Genomic DNA, 15,238 nt, shown 5'->3' on the forward strand with positions numbered 1-15,238 from the left:
ATGAAGACCTGTTTGAGCTGCTACAGGAAGTACAATTGGTGTATTAATAACTTTCACCAAAAATGGAATTGGAAAAGTGAGAATAACCTACTCAGAACATATTGTGTGACAAGGTCACATGTTAGCAAGGACAATAACTTTGAAGGCTCTGTTGGTATTCCCTGATCCTAAAACTAAATGTGAAATCATGAGGTGTTTCGGAATCTGTGGATTTTACCAGAAAATCATATGTAATTTTAGCTCAGTAGTTGTGCCTTTATGAAATCTGTTGCTGAAATAAGGCAGAGTGAAACAGTCAGCAGAATACCAGGCTGTTTTTGAGAGTCTGAAGGCAGTCTCAATAAATGAGCCAGTGCTGATCACCCCGACTTTGCCAGATCTTTCAAAAATGCAACTGACACTTCTGACGTGGGAGCCGAGGTCGTCTTGTTAAAGGATGTTGAGTTAGGAATAGTGAAGCTAATGGAGTACTTCTCTAAGGAATTAATCCAGTATCAGAAGAAGTACTCTCCTGTAGAAAAGAGACTTTAAGACTGATGATAGCTATTCAGCACTTTTAAGTCTATGTTCAACATGGTAACAAAGAAACACTAATTTATACTGATAATCCACTGGCCTTCATTGAGAAACTTAAAACTCAGAATGCAAGATGATTTTTCTTGTCACCATTTAATGTAAAAATTATTCACATTGCTACAAAATATAATGTAATCAGAGATGCATAATTCACTGTAAAATTTTTCAATAAATCAAATCTAAATGTGAAAAATTGTTTAAGATTGTACAAGAGGAAGGGAGAATGATTGTCTTACATTTAGTCTTTTCTGTATAAGCGATCATGTAATGAAGTGCACTTTTTATAATGCCATTCTTTTCAGAACAGAGACATGTAACAACATGTGTCTTTTTATTTTTCCATATTTTTGATTGTGTGTTGAAATGAAAAAAAGAGCTGGTTTAAAAGATATCAGGATTGCTGAAGGATTGCCATGGTTTTTGAAGGTGAAAGTAACCTGATACTCATTGCACACATTATTTAAATAACTGTTGCTTTGACCTGTAGTAAATGGTTTGCAGATGAGTTGGAGGCAAGGGCTGTGGACAAACGTAAATTAAGCTGTTAACCAATGACTGATTAACCTGTGGACTAATGACCGGTTATCAACAACAAAGGCCTTCTGCCTGCTGTCATCTATGTGATTGGTTCCCAGGCAGCTCAACAGTTAGCATCAATAAACACGATAAGGAAAAGCCATTCGAACACCACAGGTTGTGAAGACGTACTGTGGATTGGAATGAAGGATTGTGTTGTGGTAATGGAGGATGAACTGGGTGCTTTGTTGGTAGACTGTGTGACTTTGTGATGGACTGTGTTGTGACAACCAAGTGTGCATTGTGGTGATGGAACAGTGTTGTGATGGAGACTGTGTATTGTGATGAGGGACTATGTGTTCTGATGTCAGACAATATTGTGATCTTGGCCTGTGCGTTGTGGTTACAGATTGTGCTGTGGTTACAGACTAAATTGTGTTGATGGACTATATGCTCTGATGACAGACTGTGTGTCTGACTGTATTGAGGACTGAGTGTACATTGTGGTGATGGACTATTATCTTGTAATAGACAGCAGAATTGTAATTAACAGTGTGTTGTGGTGGGGAATTGTATCTTGTGATGGTGGACTGTGTCTTGTGATGGTGGACAGTATTGTGGTGTTAGTCTGTGTCGGTCTGTTATGATGAGGGTCCGTGCCTTGAGATGAGAGACTATGTTTTATGCTAATCAGCTGTGATGCAATGATGGCCTGTATGTTGTGTTGTAGCACTGTGTGTTCTGATGATTGATTGTGTGATGTGATCAAGGTTTGGGTTGTGATGGACCATATACCACGGTGATATACTGTGTGTTTTAATGACAGTATGTTTTGCTGGTGGATGTGATGAAAGACTGTAGGAGAGACTGAGTTATGATGAAGAACTGTGACATTGTGATGGACTGTGTGCTGTGATGAGTGACTACGTGTTTTGCTGGAAGACTGCATGTCCTTGTGATGGACTGTGTGCTGTGATCATGGAATGTGTGTTTAGGCACAGTCTACATATTGTGATATAGACTGTTATTGAGATGGCCCACAATGTATTATAATAATTCTGTTTGTTGCAATTATGGGCTGCTTGTTTTGATGGTGAAATGTGTGTTGTGATAAACTACATTCAAACCCTACTGTTACCAGAAAAGTCACCAAAGTTAAACATTTTACAAAAATAAGCAAAATTCCCCAATTTTCCTTTCTATAGAACCAGTTTTACTAAAAACACAGGCAAGATTTCTGTAATTATCAAGGATTACTTTTGTAATAAATAAATAGATTCCAGCTACTGGTACATACTTATGAGCTATCAACATTTGACTCTACTTGTGAAATCTTCAAACCCCTTAAAAATGTTCCTACAGAGACATACAGACAGAGGCAGACATGAAATATTGGTGTTATGGGTAGTGGGAAAGATTGACTGAGATAATCTTTTTGATTTATCAGGACTTCTTATTCCTCTATTTTTTTTCTTCTTCAGTTACTTTCACTTTCTTCCAGGAGGCATAGAGCAACTAGCTCATAACGACAAAGTCTCTGAATCAGTTAAAAACCATACCTTACAGCAACTTATCAGCAGAATAAACAAGCTTTCTTTACACTTGAGTGTTTTGTTTTGTTGCAGAGAGAAGCACAGCATTTGTTTCTAGCGGTCTAATGGCTACTGACTAAACATTCCCACCTTTCACTTCCTTGCAAGCCAATCACACGGCTGTTGTCAGGCAGAAGACCTATCATCATTGAAAACTGGTCACCATTCCACAGACGAATCAGCTATCCCGTGCTAGCAGAATCTCTATTTGTCCCCCAGCTCTAGGCTGTCTGCAGTTCCTCTCCAAATGCTTGAACAAACAGCAGTGCAAATAACATTTGTAATGAGTATCAGAAAACTGCATTGCTAAAAAAGTTCAGAAATCCTTTCCACAATATTTGCCTTTTAAAACAGTCCTTTTCCCATTTCAGGCCACAATCAAAAATACAGCAAAATAAAAACAAATACACTCTTTACATGCGTCTCCTCGAATGAGATGAAACACCATTTTGAAAATGTTGTTCACCACAAAATATACGATACATGCTTAACAAACATACAAGACTTATATCTATTGAGTTTTCTTCTACTCTTATATAACCTTATACAATCCTAGCACTTCACATCATTTGATTTATTCCAATGTTTTACGCACTGGAAAATGCATTGCTATTTATAGTATGTTTTCCAGCAATGTGGATCATTTTTACATTAAATAGTTGCAAAGATGGATTCACCCAAATAGTCTTACATTGTGAGTATTAAACTTTTAAATGAAGGCCAGTGAATTGTGATCAATGTAAATTTAGTGTTTCCTTGTTACCATGTTGGACATAGACATGGAAGTGTTGAAGAATCAAGAATGATCCCATTGTATAGTTTTCTTCTGATACTAGTTTAGAATCTTAGAGACGTATGCAACTGGCTTCTCTATTCCCAATTGATCATCCTGTCGCAAGACTGCACCTACCCCCACATTGCTAACATCAATCGCTATTTGAAAAATGTCTGGAAAAATCATGTGCAGCCAACAGTGGCTCATTTATTAAGGTTGCCTTCAGCTTCTCAAAGGCAGCCTGGTATTCTGCTCCACCATACCACTTTCAGTTATCTCTTTAACAAATCTGCTAAAGGCACAGCTATTGTGCTGAAATTATGCACAAATTTCCAGTAAAACCCCACACATTCCTAAAAATCTCATCATTTCTTGTTTAGTTTTAGGAACAGGGATTCCCATTAAAGTCTTGACCTTCGCAGTCCTTGGCAACACTTCTCCTTGGCCTACGATATGTCCTAGGTAAGTTACTCTTGTTTTTCCAAATTCACTTTTGGCTAAATGTCTTATTAAGCCAGCCAAATGTAATTCCTTAAACAGATCTTCAACTTGTCTCACATGCTCTTACCATGTGTTACTACACATCATCTAAACAATATACACAATCACTAACTTCCATTACAACTTGATTCATAAACCATTGGAAGTACTTGGGCAGCTCTTTAACCCAAATGGCAACTGTTGACATTGGGACAGCACATTTAGAACATAGAACAGTACAGCACAAGAACGTTGTGCTGAACATGTCTGTCCATGGTCCAAATCCCTCCATTCCTTGCATATTCATGTGCTTATTTGAAAGCCTGTTAAATGCTCCTATTGTACTTGCCTCCATCACCACCCCTGGCAGTTTGTTCCAGACTCCTAGCACTCTATGTACAAAAAACTTGCCCCTCACATCTCCTTTGAATTTTCCCTCTCTCACCTTAAATGCATGCCCCCTAGTTTTAGATGTTTCAACTCTGGGAAACAGATTCTGACTGTCAACCCGATCTGTGCATCTCATAATTTTATAGCCTCCCATCAAGCCTCCCCTCAGCCTCCGCCACTCCAGAGAAAACAACCTGAGCTTTTCCAGCCTCTTGTTATAGCTCATATCCTCTAATCCAGACAGCATCCTGGCCAACCACTTGTGTGCACCCTCTCCAAAGCCTCCACATCCTTTGTGTAATGTGACAGCCAGAATTGAATGCAATACTCCTCTAAGTGTGGCATAACCAAAGTCTAATAAAGCTGCAACATGACATCCTGATTCTTGTATTGGATTCCCAACAAAGGTCAATTTGCCATACACCTTCCTTACCACCCTATCTACTTGTGTGGCCACTTTCTGGGTGCTATGGACTGGAACCCCAAGATCCCTCTGTACATCAATGCTGCCATTAACTGTGTACTTTTCTTTAACATTTGATCTCCTAAAGTACAGCATCTCTTACTTACTCAGATTAACTTCCATTTGCCATTTATCCACCCATTTCTACAACTGATCTATATCCCACGCTATCCTTTGACAACCTTCTACACCATCCACAACTCTCCACCAATCTTTGTACTTTCTGCAAACCTATTAACCCACTCACCTACACACTTATATATATGACAAACAGCAGAGATCCCAGTACGGATCTCTGTAGAACACCATAATAACCTGAAAAATACCCTTCCACCTCTACTGTCTGCCTTCTTTGGCAAGCAAATCCTGAATCTATATGGCCAAGTCACCTTGGATCCCATGTATCTTAACCTTTTGGATGAACCTACCATGGGAAACTTTGTCAAAAGCATCACTAAAATCCACGTTGATAATACTCACTGCTCTACCGTCATCAATCACCTTTTCCACCTCTTTGAAAGATTCAGTGCCAGAAGTCATGCTGACTGTCCCGAATTAGGCCATGCTTTTTCAAACACATGTCAATCCTAGGCCTAAGAATTCTCTTCAACAGCTTCCCAACCACCTATGTGAGACTCACCGGCCTATTGTTTCCTGGATTATCCCTACTTCCCTTCTAAAACACAGGAACGACATTAGCTACTCACCAGTCCTTCAGGACATCTCCAGTGGCTAGTGAAGATCCAAAGATCTTGGTCAAGACCCCAGCAATCTCCTCTCCTCTCTTGCCTCTCTCAATAACCTGGGGTAGATACCATCAGGAGAAAGTGAGGACTGCAGATGCTGGAGATCAGAGCTGAAAATGTGTTGCTGGAAAAGCGCAGCAGGTCAGGCAGCATCCAAAGAGCAGGAGAAGAAGGGCTCATGCCCGAAACGTCGATTCTCCTGCTCGTTGGATGCTGCCTGACCTGCTGAGCTTTTCCAGCAACACATCTTCAGCTCTAGATACCATCAGGCCCTGGGGACATATCCATCCTTAATGTTCTTCAAGAGACCCAACACCACTTCTTTCATGATCTCAAAATGCCCGAGCATTTTAGCATGCTCCACACAAATCTCACTATCCTTCTTCCGGGTGAATACTGACGCAAAGTGCTCATTTAGGATCTCATCCACATCCTCTGCCTCCATGTTCCCTCCTTTATCCTTGAGTGTTTCTACCTTCTCTGTAGTTATCTTCTTGTTTTTAATGCATAAATAGAATGTGTTGCGATTCTCTTTAACCCTACTTGCCAAGATCATTTCATGGCCCCTTCTTGTTCTGCTAATTTCCTGCTTGAATTCTTTCCTGCTTTCTTTATGCCTCTCACAGGTCCTGTTCGATGTTAGCTTCCTAAACTTTACATATGCTTTTTTTTTCCTTTTGACTAAATTCACAACCTCTCTCATTATCCAAGGGCCCCTTGCCTTACCATCCTTGTCCTTCCTGCTTACCACAACATACCACCCCTGAACTCTGATTAAATTCCCACATATCAAATGTAAACTTGTCTGATAACAGCTCCTCCCAATGAACAGACCCAGCTCCTGCCTAATCCTGATGTAATTTGTTGTCCCCCAATCAGGAATTTTCTATTCCTGAGATGCTGCCTGGCCTGCTGTGCTTTGACCAGCAACACATTTTCAGCTGTAATTTGTTGTCCCCCAATTTAGCACTTTCCCACCAGGTCCTGACTTATTCTTGTTCATAGCTATCTTAAAACTTAATGAGTTGTGATCACTGTTTCCAAAATGCTCTCCCACTGAAAGGTCAGTCACCTGGCTAGGCTCATTAGCTGGTACAGGGTCCAGTATGACCCTTCCTGTAGTTGGACTATTCATGATTTCAACAAACCCTCTTCGATGCAAATTCTACCCTGTCTAAACCTCGTGGTCTAAGGGAATTCCAGTCAATATTGGGGATGTTAAAGTCATCCACCATGACAACTCTGTTTTTATTACGTTTTTCCACGACCTGTCTTAATGTCTCAGTGACTGTTGTGGGGAGAGGGTGGGGCTATAGTACATAGTATAATCCTATCAAAATGATCGCGCCTATCTTATTTTAGATACCCATATTGCTTCAGTGGATGAACCCTCCAGTATATTCTCTCTGAATGCAGATGTAACATTCTCCCCTGATTAGTAATGCAAGTCCTCCACCTCTTTTACTTTCCTCTCTAGCTTATCTAAAATAACAAAATCCTGGAATGTTGAGCAACCAGTCCTGTCCCTCTCTCAACCAAGTCTCTGTGATGGCCACAACATCATAGTCCCATGTACTGCTCTGGGCTCTAAGCTCATCTGCTTTACCTATCATACTCTTTGCCCTGAAATAGACACACTTCAGCCCATTAGTATCATCATGTTCATTTACCTGTCTCTGCCTGTCAATTCTTTCTGATTTACAGGTCCTAACATGTATCTTCCCCTCAATCCGTTCACTCGCTGACCCGCTGCTCTGGTTCCCATCCCCCTGCTACTCTAGACTAATCCCTCCCGAGTAGCATGAGCAAGGATATTGGTTCGCCTCCAGCTTAGGTGGACCTCTTGTACAGGTCATTCCCCACCCCAGAAAAGGTCCCAATGATTCAAGAACCTAAAAGCCTAACCCCTGCACCAGGTCCTTAGTCATGAATTCATCTGTCCTATCTTTATGTTTCTTGCCACATTAGCATGTGGCACTGGTAGAAATGCAGAGGTTACTACACTTGATGTTCCGCTTTCCAGCCTCTTTCCTAACTCCCCGTACTCACTACACAGGAGTGTTTGGGTTTCTGGGTCAATGCTCCTGCAATTTCTTGATTAAATGCAGATTTTGATGAAAATTCTGTTGTCTTCGACATCTTTGCCTTCTTCAGTAGTTTAACTTTGAATGTTCTTTCCTCCATTATCCTTTGGAGGTCTGCTATTTTTTCTTTACTCCCATTCAGTATAATCACATCATCTTCTTTGAAGCATTTCATACACTTATGGCAAGCTTTATTCTTTACCTCTTTCATAGCACTTTCTGAGAAGACACAGCCACATATAACAGAGGTAATACATTTTCTGTCTTCCATTAATTTCTGAACCAACTACAGGACAGAAAAATGCACAACCATGCAAGTCTTCATACTTGCCAACTTTTGTGTTCATGATGTGGAGGTGCCAGTGTTGGACTGGAGTGGACAAAGTTAAAAATCACACAGCACCAGGTTATAATCCAACAGGTTTATTTGGAAGTACTAGATTTTGGAGCTTTTGTGTACAACTTGTCATTTCTCCAGGTTGAACTGTCAGTCAGATTTAGCTTATTCACGTCCTAAAGGTTCTTAATGTGTGTTATCTCTGCAGTGCATTTCTCTGGAGGTGTGTCCAATGAATAGTCAATGACAGTATTTTTTTGTACGATCTGCCAAGCTCACAAGTGACTATGGGTTACCTCAGTGGTCTCTGACTGCTCGCACAGTAATTCCAGTGAGCAACTAATGCAGCCTTTTAGTCAACCTGCTCCATCTTCTTGTTCCCTTTCACTAGCTCATGTTGCTTGGGTATTGTGCCTCCAATGCAGACCATGTGTCCTGGAGATACATTTCCCTCATTTCCCTCACCAACTGCACCACTATCCACTAATTTAGGAGATACTGTGGGATTTTGTGATAGAATGCTTGAGTCACGGTTTTTGAGACTGAAGGTATTTTTCCAAATCTCCCTATATTTGTGAGTTTTACACAGTTGATTTAAATTGCTTCATACCTAAATCTAATGATTTCCTGGAAAACTTTAGACATAAAGTTAGAACCCAGGTCAGATCGTACCTCAATTGGTCATTCTTAATAAGCAAAAAACAACTAAGCTAACTTCTCCATTTCTATCCAAGTTGTAATCACCTTTAAAGGAATAGCTTCTGGGAGTCGGGTTGACATCTCCTTCATTGTACGGATGTAGTGATGTACTGCTGTCATTTTCATTAGTAGCCTATCACAATCTGCTAACACCCAACTAAATTTTTCTTTACAATATAATATGGGTTTCAAAAGTCTGGTCTGGTTACATGGTAAGGTTTTCCTACCATCCGACATGTCTATATGAAGTCCTGGCCATCTCCCTGTTTATTGATGGCTGCATTCTCCAAGTTCCCATATGCTCTCCCAAAGGAATTTCATGTGCTACTCTCAATATCGCCTTAAAATATGTGGGCGGTGCCACTATTTGAAGAGAAAACATCCATTCTTCGTTCACAGATCTGTGAGATCTCTACTTCCTCACTGAACTCTGCTTTCACTATAATAATACTCCACAATTCTTTCATCTTCACTGTGAGCTGTCTTTGCTAGTTTATTTACCTCTGGATCTCCTTCATGAATCTGAATTAACAAAGACATTCCAAACACCTCTTTTTGAATTATTCCCATCCTTAAATTGAATTTCAGCTACCTGAACATTTGCTTGCAGTATTCGTGGGCGCTCTGATAATGGGCTTTGCTTAGCCATTACTCTGGTCACAACAAATTATGAGAAAATGCACAGACCCTGTTATTGAAATGGTTCTGTCTCTTTAGCCTTAAACACCCAATACTGATAATTCATTCCGCAGAAGTATCCAAAATAATTTTTAAACTACCCCAACTACCACGAGTCTAGACAACAAATTACACACTAACTTGACTTCTTATAATAAAACCATGACACACTCTCCACCTTGGTCTTAGCGTGTTTTGAGAAGATTTGTAGCTCAGGTTGAAGTTCTGGGATGTAGGTTTGCTCGATGAGCTGGAAGGTTCATTTCAAGATGTTTCGTCATCCTACTAGGTGACATCTTCAGTGGGCGTCTGGGTGAAGCACTGCTGATAATTCCTGCTTTTCTATGTCTATGTTTGGGTTTCTTTGGGTTGGTGGTGTCATCTCCTGTGATGATGTCATTTCCTGTTCTTTTTTCTCAGGGGGTGGTAGATGGCATCTAACTCGATGTGTTTGTTGATAGAGTTCCCATTGGAATGCCATGCTTCTAGGAATTCCATGCCACAAAATGACGTGACCCTCTCTCACTGGTATCCTTACAAACAGATAAGGGAGGACACCACTTCGACTGGGACAAAACATCCATCCTAGGACTAGCCAAACAGAGACACGCACACAAGAATTCCTAGAAGCATGGCATTCCAACAGGAACTCTATCAACAGACACTTCAAGTTAGACCCCCATCTACCACCCCCTGAGAAAAAGAACAGGAAATGGCATCACCACAGGAGATGACATTGCCAACCCAAAGAAACCCAAACATATAAATAGAAAGCGGGAATTATGAGCAGTGCTTCGCCCGTAGGCCCACTGAAGATGTTACCTAGTAGGGTGACGAAACATCTGGAAATGAACCTTCCAGCTCAGCGAGCAAACCTACATCTAGAACCTATTCATTTACCAACACTTTGTCTTTCAATCCTGTGGAGGGAAAATTGAATCCTTCTCTAGCAAGAGAATTTGGGTGGCCCATGTATCCCTGATTATGTTGAGGTGCTTTTATGCTTTCTTTGAAGGTGAAACAGTTACTTTACCTTTAGACCAAAGCCTTTTATATCTCTGATCTACCCTCTGTGTTATTTCTTCACTCTCAATATCAAAAATCACATGACACCAGGTTATAGTCCAACCACAAACTTTCGGAGCCCTCGTTCCTTCCTCAGGCAGCTCGTGAGAGAGAATATATCAATAGTGTCTATGTCAAGTCTCTTAGTTGGAGTTACAGCTACAGTATGATCGGAGGCCTTTTCCTTCTGAATTTCCTTTTCGTACTCCATCCTTTCAAGCTCCAACAAATCCGATGGGTTTCCCTAACGACCTCCAGCATCCTGAGCCAACATGTCCCACCTCGTTACAATAGAAAGGCTCAGCTTCAACCTTTCATCCTCAGTACTTTTCCTTATGATTGAGGGCACTCCCAACTATTCATTCCTTACCCTGGCTGCTTACCTTCTTTTCACACTCCCCCCGCGTTCTATCCCCTTCAAATTTGACAACAACAGAAAGCAGGGTTTAGCTTTAGGGTTCAGCAGCTGTGTACTATTTGCCAAACCTTGGTCCTTAACGTGAGTTGTTAATATGAGAAGTAGTGGATTTCTACATCCTTTTAAGAGAATAACATCTCTTGACAGTTCATACTTGATTCTACCTTCCCTTTCCCTTTGCAATTATAACTTTAGTTTTGTCCTTTCCATTCTTTCCATTTCCATTGTTATTTCCCTTTCCTGTTCTTTCTCCGCTCTTTTTGTGTCTTTTTCCAGCATCTCTAGATTCCTTATTCTCTCCTCATGTTGACGCAGCCTTAACTGTAACTGAATGCCACGTGATTCCAAGTGTGTATAGTATCTGGTCTTGCTTTGTGCTGCATCTGAACCCAAGTGTTGTGCCAGTGCCTTAATCATATCTACCTTCACAGTTGTGTTGCACAGTTTACCTGCCAAGTCCATCAAGCTAGTCTTTGAAAATCCTGTTAAGACTGCCAGAGACAATCCTGCCAATTACAGGAAATCTTTTGGGTTATGTCTTGAATACAGTATTGAGTCTAGTGTTTTCCTCCAAACATATTTGCTAGTACAGCACAAATTCTCCCTGCCTCTGTTTCACATTTATCTGTCCTGAATGAGTCACCAAACTTTGTAAAGCTTCCAATGTGACAGCATGCTAAAAATCAGACCCTGTTATTCTTGGAGTTATCACCAAATTTATGAACTTCAAAATGTATGCAGAATGCTCCAAATTACCAGACCTAGATGGACAGAAAGCACAAACCATGTTTCTATATGAAAGGATAATTTATACTTATTACAGTAAATATATTCCTAACTACATATAAACAATTACGAGTTTTCAATTTATGACTGCTAGTTAAAACACTAACCCCCTTATAAACTCCTTTTACACACAAACAGATAAACACAGAGAAAATTAATATTGGGTGATGGGTAAAAATGGGAAAACAGTTTAGTTGTCCTTGTTTACAGGAATCACTGAAATGATTCTTGTGCTGATCACAACATCCTTGGATAGTTTGACTTATTTCCAGCAGGCACAGGGGGGCAGTTTTATATCCATAAAGGTCTCTGATATGTTAACTAAAATTTGCAGCTCAGGTCAAATGCTGAAGGAAAAATAAACTGTTTTTTTCTCAAGCTTACTTTTTTTTCTGTCAGGAAGAAAGACAGTTGCTGAGCTTACAGAGATCATGGCTTCTCCCTAACTCATTCTCAATCCCAAGCTGAACAGCTACATGGGAGTCAACCACATGGCAGAAAGAATACCATTCCTGTGATGAGTTATCAATCAACAACTTGTTTCTGGCTAAATCTCCATGTGTACCCAACCATTAGGTCCAGCTCATCTGTAACTAGGTTTCCACTGCTGAACAGAGCTGTGATAACAGATCTTGCAATGAGTTACAAGTAACTTGCATTTTAAAAATTCAACCATTCACAACAATGCTTGATTTTTTTTTAAGAACAATTCTTTTTCCATTTCTCACAGAAAAATGAGCAGATACATTTTTTTCAACCATGTGCTGTGGCAATGGACCTGTATTATAGCGATGACCCGTGTGTTATAAGAATGAATCATGTTGTGGTGATGAACTGTTTGCGATGGTGGAATGTGTGATGTGATGGACTATGTGTTTTGATAATTTACTGGGTTTTGTGTTGATAGATTGTGTGTGATGATGGATTATGGGTTGTGGTGGGCTGTGTTGTGGCTATATCCTCTGTGTTGTCATGTTTGAATTTATTGTGTCAATAAGCTGTGTTTTTGATGATGGATTTTGTGTTCTGTGAGGTGTGGTGATGGACTGTGTTAAAGTAATAGACTGTGTGTTATAATAATGCACTGTGTCTCATGGTTGTGTTATGTTGATGGAGAGTATTATGATAATAGCCTTGGATTGTCTTGATGGTGGGCATGTTCCACTGCTGGACTGTGTGTTGTACTAATAGACTGCGCCATGTGGCAAGAGACTGTACCTTATGATGAAGGACTTTGTGCTGTGATAGTGAAACGTGTGTTGTTCTGATCAACGCTGTGTTGTAGTGTTCACCTGTGTGTTGTAATGATGGAAAGCATGTATTGCTAATAAGCAGTGTGTTGGGATGATGGAGTGTGTTTGTGATACTGGAATGTGTGAATTGATGATTGATTGTGAGTTGAGATGTTTATCCATGTTGTGATGTTAGCCTCCGTTGTGATAATTGTGTATTATCAAGATGATGTACATGTTATGAGCTTTGAATGCGTGTCGCCAATCTGGATTCTCTTTCTGATGATCTGACTATGTTTTGATAATGTAATGTATTGTGAAATTGGTCTATGCATTGTGATAACATTCTGTATGTAGTGACCTCACACTGTTGCTTTGGTCATGGACTGAGTGTTGTCATGGTATTGGGGTGTTTACAGGTTTTGTGATGATGGTATGTGCATTGTGATGTTGGACAGTGTGTTATAGTGATGCACTGTGTCTTGTGGTCATGTCTGTATTTTGTGGTGGTGGTCTGTGTGCTGTCGACAACGGACTGTGTTGTGTGGTGGTGATGGACTGTTTGTTGTAATGATTGACCGTCTGTTGTGATGATGTACTGTGTTGTTAGATCACAGACTTCCTTTTTTGTTGATGGATTGTGTGGTGTAATGATGGACTACTTGTTGTTATGTTGTAATGTTAATCATTACAACAAACAGTCCATCACCACAATGCAGAATCCATCACAACACAGTCCATCTTCATCTCAAAGCACTGTCAATGTTGGGATGATAGACTGTGTCTTGTAATGATCGGCTGTGTGTTGTGGTATCATATTGTTTGTTAATTGTAATGACAGACTGTGTTGTGATGATGGGTCGAATTGAGGTGACAGGCTGTGTGTTGTAATGATGGACTCTGAGTTACAATAATGCATAGCATGTTGTAATGGTGGGTATTACATTGTGATGATGGATGAACTGTTGTTTGGATGGACTATGTGGGGTGACAGACTTTGTCAGTAGTCTGTGTTAAATACAGATTAAATCTCTCTGTTTACTATTGCATCAATACTCACCACTTAGAGATAATTGAATGGAGACAATAAATATTAGCTCCACACTAAAACTGTCAAATTGAAGCAGGCATTCAAGTTTTAACGAATGGTCAGTGATTTTAGCTCCTGTTGTATTAGATGTGCTGGTAAAGCAGTGAATACCTGATGGCCAATAAGTTGGAAGTTTTCATGCATGAGAGTGAGATTTAATCACAGAAATCAGTCATGTGGGACATACTGCTGTCTCAGAATAAGCCTTCCATGTCAACTATCCATCTTTATCACAAATCTAGCTAAATACACTAACCACACATCCAGTTTCTCACTCCATCACATTACCTATCTGCTCGCCATTATCATTCTCCCAGTTTCATTCTCCACTCCTGTCAAAATCTCAATCTGAAAAACTGTGTGAAACAGTTATATCATAATAATGGCCTAAGAGTAGTTTGATTTGATATGACTGCATTAAATATTGGGATAATAATGTCATTTGCAAATTCATCAGATAATGGATATCTGAAGAGGGAGATGAGGATATTCCTGCATCTTCCCATAACCCCCCTCCCCCACCTCCCACCTCCACCACCACCATGTATCTCCACAATGGGACTCCTTATCTTAGGACCACTGCCACAGATAAAAACAGAAATTGCTGGAGAAACTCAGCAGGCATGGGGGCAACTGTGGAGAGAAAGCAGAGTCAATATTTCGGGTCCAGTGACACCCCCCCCCCCCCCCCCCTTTCTTCAGAGCACCATTACCACAGAATTGTTATGGTGCGAAGGAGGCCCACTCAGTTTCGAGTCTACATCAGCTCTCCAAGCAAGCAATTCACTCCGTGTCATTCTTCCTCCTTTCCCCCATGGTTATGCACAGTCTTCATTTCCAGAAAGCTAGCTAACTCCCACTTGAACACCTTGATTGAAACTGACTCCACTATACTTTCAGGCTTCTAGACCCTCACCATTCACTGTTCAAAACTTCTTTCTTTCTGATCACTTTTGCATCCTTTGTCAATTATTAGCTCCGTGGATTTAGCAAAAGGAAGTCTTGCACTGATTTAATGCCTCTCACAGCCTCAAGATGACTCAAACTGCTTTCTGCCCAACGATGGAACTTTGTTGTTAGTTACTGTGGTGAGGTTGCAAATGAAGTGGCAAACAGCGTTGGAATGAATTTGCTGTTGTAATAAATATTTCCGTGTGAACTCCCTTGCTGTTCGACAAATGGCATCACTTGTCCATCTCAAGAGGTCAGATGGCGCTTTAATTTAACGATTTCATTAATAAAAACGATATCCCATTACTGCTGCACTCCCAGTAGATTAGGTTATGGGCTGACGTCTCTGGATTGATGTGA

General features: G+C 40.4%; 1 protein-coding gene and 1 pseudogene across 1 annotated transcript in view; one reads left to right on the forward strand and one right to left on the reverse strand.

Annotated features, from left to right (window-relative positions):
- Window positions 1-15,238, forward strand: part of LOC132832846 (ras/Rap GTPase-activating protein SynGAP-like) — a 617,922-nt gene that overhangs the window by 190,897 nt on the left and 411,787 nt on the right. The window lies entirely within an intron of this gene.
- LOC132832765 (replication termination factor 2-like) lies at window positions 7,570-8,389 on the reverse strand (annotated as a pseudogene).

Source organism: Hemiscyllium ocellatum, chromosome 35 (assembly GCF_020745735.1).
Source record: "Hemiscyllium ocellatum isolate sHemOce1 chromosome 35, sHemOce1.pat.X.cur, whole genome shotgun sequence".
Lineage (NCBI taxonomy): Eukaryota > Metazoa > Chordata > Chondrichthyes > Orectolobiformes > Hemiscylliidae > Hemiscyllium > Hemiscyllium ocellatum.